Below are 5,224 nucleotides of genomic sequence, written 5' to 3'. Positions count from 1 at the left end.
CCACCACTGATCCAAGGCCCTCCAAATACGCTTAATTTCGCTCATGGCTTGACATGAATCCGGTGCATAGCCCTTCTTCTCATCTTCTGCCTTCTGTTGGCCTCTTTCTTGAACTCCCAGTCACTTTCTCTGTTCCCACTCTGCCCCTTACATCACCTCTTGCAATCCTCCATCACCAACTGTCTTCACACTGACAGCGCATAGAATCATCGAATTGTAGAGTTGAAAGGGACCGTGAGGGTCATCTAGTCCAACCCCCTGCAATCTGTTGCCCAACATGGGACTCAAACCCACGACCCTGAGATTAAGAGGCTCATGCTCTACTGACTGAGCTATCCTACATTAGACTTCTTCATGCAGCACAGAGTTAAACTATGGAACTCACTCCCACAAGAGGCAGTGATGGCCACCAACCTGGATGGCCTTAAAAGAGGCTTAGATAAGGATTTCCTCTGCCTTCCTGTTGAGTCTCTGTTTCCTGTGGTACAGCAAGAACTAATGGATGGATGCACACATAATATCTCATCCAGTTGCCAAACCTTTCTTTAAAAAATAAAAATAAGCTTGCTTTTAGGCTTTGCTATGGAAGCACAAGTCCTTAAAGATAAATTATTGGTTGATTATTCACCTTCGGACAACAGCTCACCTTGCAGTGTCTAAGAATTGGAGATCCTTGGAGGTGGACTTATTTGAAATCTGGCTGGCACAAGTCTGGGACCTAATTCTGATGGAAGAATTGGTTTAATAAAATTGCTTTAACAAAGGAACATGGATATAGACCACGGAAGACGTAGTTTTGCCTTTAATATGTCTTATATAATTATGCTTTTTCGGACAATGTCAGGGGAGTTGTAGGGGTGGGTGGAGGGAGCGAGGAAAGGAACATGTTTCTGTCTGTATCGTTATTTAAAACCAATAAAGAAAAGTTTTTAAAATAATAAAAAAATAAAATTAATAAACCCACAAACCACAGGGTGTGGTTGGCACTTGACATGTGTCCTCTCTCTTCAGATGAAGGTATTAAAGGCAGAGGGGTCACACCCTGCCTTCATAATGAAAAGCAGAGCCCTTGGAGCCTGTCACTATCAGCCCAGCACACGAGAAGAAGGAAGCAGGTACGTACTTTGCTCAAAAGAGATGCTTCGTGCTCCGCTTTCCTGCCCTCTGCTAGATAGTTCGGAGAGTTTCATTGCTTGAAGGGAAGCCTGCCCTTTCCTGCTTCTCCACAAATCTCTCATCTAAACTGCAGCTCACCATCAAGCCCTGTCCATTTTTTTTAACTCACGCACATTGCGAGAATCAGCTAAAGTGCTATCTAAATAATAAATATTACTACTATTATTATTATTTAAAGCCCTGACAGGGCTACACATAGACTCAAGGTATGGATTTTTAATGCACTGTATTGTGAACTGCTCTGGCATCGTTGAAACAAAGAGGGGTTCAGAAGCATTAAAGGGGGGAAGTCCTTAAAATGAAGCAAAAGTGTTGTAGGTTTGTTAAGTCGGACACAGTTTCTGAGGTCAAAGGTGGACTTTGGAATTATGGAGCCTTGAGCGAGGACAAAATTTGCCCCCAACCCCCCCCCCCCTTATTTATTATTTTCAGAATAATTCTATTTGGTCTAGTTGCTTTTTAATGAATCGTTGTAGTGCTATTTTTCTAGAAAAAGAGGTGCTGGAATGCACCCTGAATGCCTCCCTCATTCTCTGAGTTCTGGTATGTTCCAGCTGGAAAAAAGCCATGGATCTTCTCAATATTGTTATTATTTTGCACCCCATTAGCTTGGTCCCCTGAGCTGGAGAACCACTCATAATTGCCTAAATCCGGCGCTGCTCAGGTCTCTGTGTTTGCAAATTCTGGAATGTCTTTGATGCTGCATTTCTAACGAATTTCCTGTTCTTTTGATGATCAGGGAAACCTGAAGAGAATTATGACCAAAACTGAAATAGGTTTCATTTATTTCTTTGTTGTTGTTTTTCTAGAGAGAGCAGATTTAGCCATGGGGAGGGACCCATTTGGAACAATGCTACGTCGATCAAGAGTATTTGCTTCCATTGTTATGGTTGGTGAGTACAGTTATGTTTGGATGCTGTCAGCTCCCAAGATGCTACTGAAGGAATTTTTTTATTTTACTGAAATTCACCTGAGCCAACCTGAGAAGATTGACTGGCCAGGGACAGGCAAAATAGAAATTGTAAAAACAAATACTTAAACAAGACAAATTCACTGAGGTGAATTTTAGAGAATATTGACTGGCCACTGAAGGGTGAACTATAAATTGTGAACAAATAACCAAATACAACAACGCGCTGAGGTAAATTTTTAGAGAGTCCTGCTTGGGCAATATGATAGGAATGTTGAAGCAAAAAGTAGCTTAATAAGACTCAAGGGCATCTCTGAAGAGAGGATTCTCAGGTCTCTAAACCGCCACAAAACTTTATATGGAGCAGGAGCAAAAATAGGGGTTCCAGTTTGGGTTTGGGGAAAACTTCCAAAAGGAAGTAAACTGTTTTGACAAGTAATGGGAGAGATTTTTGGGGAATGGGGGAGGATTGGGGCCTTTGAATTCTTGGGAAGGGGAGAGTTCCTTTTTTAAAAAAAACATTTAGACATTTCCCTAATGCTCCTAGCTGTGTGGGCTGGGGGGAAATCTCACTGTAGTGAGGAGTGAAGAGATCAGCCTTCCTTTCCTGTGCACACCTAAGTTTATTTTAGGACAAACAAGATAACCAGCTGCATGCTACATTCAAGAGAACATCTAATTTGGGCCTCATTATAGCCCTTTTCTTTATGGATTCACATCTGGGCGTTGCCATCATATAATTAGAAGAAAATTAGAGCATGCAAAAGCAAATGATAGAAGGGCATGTTATTTATATTATATGTTATTAATTGTAAACCCTCCAGCTTTTTTATGGAGAGAAAGAGGGAGACACCTCCAATGCTCCAGTATTCATTCTAAGGATGACTGACTGAGAACCACTTTCCACATTTGTATGGTACATTGCTGAAAGCTCTTCTCCCACCAGTTCTGTGCTGTATTAATTTACTCTGTAGTAAATTCCAGTCTCCCACCAAATGTAAATCCAGGGGGTGCTTGGTCTGCTATTAACGGTACAGTGGTACCTCGGTTTTCGGACGTAATCCATTCCGGAAGACCGTTCGACTTCCGAAATGTTAAAAAACTGAAGTGGTTACTTCCATAACCATTTACTTCCAGAAAACTCAATACGGAAGCCGCGTGGTATGTTCGACTTCTGAAAAGCGTTCGAAAACCGAAGCAGTTACTTCCGGGTTTTCGGCGTTCGAAAACCAAAACGTTCGACTTCTGAGACGTTTGAAAACCGAGGTACCACTGCACTCTGGAAAAGCAGAAAAGTCATTGGTTATCAGTACAGTGGTACCTTGGTTTAAGAACAGCTTAACTTATGAACAACTTGGATCAAGAACACTGCAAACCCAGAAGTAGGTGTTTTGGTTTGTGAACTTTGCCTTGGAAGCCAAACATGTTCCGCTTCCTGTCGAGTGTGTTCCATTTGTAAAATGAGTCCCCCGCTGCTATGGGAAAGCACGCCTTGGTTTAAAAACGCTTTGGTTTAAGAACAGACTTCCGTAACGGATTAAGTTCGTAAACCAAGGTACCACTGTACTTCAAAATACATATTAGGGAGATGATGGAAAATTTGACGTCACTCAGGCGCAAATGAGCAAGTCTGACAAGCAGATCTGAACAAGCAGCTGCTTGCTAGGCTCTGGCATCTGCCTGCCGAGAAAGCAGCAAGTTCTCTACTGAGACACCAAGATTGGTCACAGACAAATGAGGAAAGAGCGGTCAATCAAAGGATAGCAGAATAAATAAACTCCAAAGGTGAGGTTGCCTTCTCCACCACACCTGGGACAGCAGTTAGTTTAACAAGCCCAGAAGTTGCCCCACTCAGCCTACTGGATATGCCAGCCTTTCCAACTGTGGTGGGGAGGGGTAGATGCACAACATGTGCCTCCTCCAAGGCCTATCTTCTAGCATCACACACCTAAGTGCTGTATTGTCAGAGCCCCGGATTGTGCCAAGCCGAGCAAATCACAGCTTTGGGGACTTTATTTGTTTTTGCTGCTGAAGCAAAAGAAGCATTTGACAAAGGGCATTTGCTGGGCCAGGTTTCCAAACGTGAGCTGCATTTGATTCGAAGAGGTGTGTGGTATTTTTCCCCTGAAGCCTTATGTGTCTTTCAGGTTGGGTGGTGGCAGCTACTGCCAGTTCTGCACTGAAGTTTCCAGTAAGTATTTTCTTGGCTCGTGCATACTTGTTGGGCTTTCCTCTAGCTATGGAGGGGCTGTAGCTCTGTGGTACGACACCTGTTTTGCATGCAAAAGGTCCCAGGTTCAATCCCGATCCAGGTATGGCTGGGAAAGACTGCTGCCTGGAACCCTGGAGAGCCTCTGCCAGTCGGTGTAGACTTCCTCCAAAGAATTCTGGGAGCTGCCGTTTGTTAAGGGCACTGAGAGTTGGAATAGGAGAACCCTATTTCCCCCTCCCGGAGCTACAATTCCCAGGGTTCCCTGAGAAGGGTTGCATGTTAAACCACTCTGGCAATTGTAGCCAGTAGGAAACAGGGGTGTCTCCTATCATCTCTCAGCACCCTTAACAAACTACACTTCCCATAATTCTTTGGGGGAAGCCATGATATCATAGAATTGTAGAGTTGGAAGGGACCACGAGGGTTGTCTAGTCCAATCCAACCCCCTGCAATGCAAGAATCTTTTTGGCCCAACATGGGGCTTGAACCCACAACTCTGAGATTAAGAGTCTCACACTCGTGTGAATGTAGCTTCAGAATAAGGTGACTTCCTATGTTCTTATGGAGTCCAGAATTGAGGCTTCAGGTAAAATAAGCACCAAAAAAATCCAGGCTGTTATTACTGTTCCAGCTCTATGGCAACAGATGGCCAAGGAAGACCAGTCAGAATTACCATACTGAAAAAGAAAGAAAAAAGGCCACTCATTTGATACCACCCTCCGCATCCAGCCAAGCACAAAGGGATCATCACAGCTGAACACATTCCAGACAGACAAAATATTCAAGAACGACTAGTGAGGGGTGTGGCCTGGGGTGGGGCTTGGGAGGAGTTTTAGGGACCAGCTGAAGAGCCCTGGGTGGCCACATTGGAACCCAATCTGGCCCAATGTCCCCCAGCCCTGCAATAGTGCAAAAGAAAGGCTGGT

Source organism: Zootoca vivipara, chromosome 14, assembly GCF_963506605.1.
Source record: "Zootoca vivipara chromosome 14, rZooViv1.1, whole genome shotgun sequence".
Classification (NCBI taxonomy): domain Eukaryota; kingdom Metazoa; phylum Chordata; class Lepidosauria; order Squamata; family Lacertidae; genus Zootoca; species Zootoca vivipara.
Note: the sequence above shows the minus strand (reverse complement) of the source record.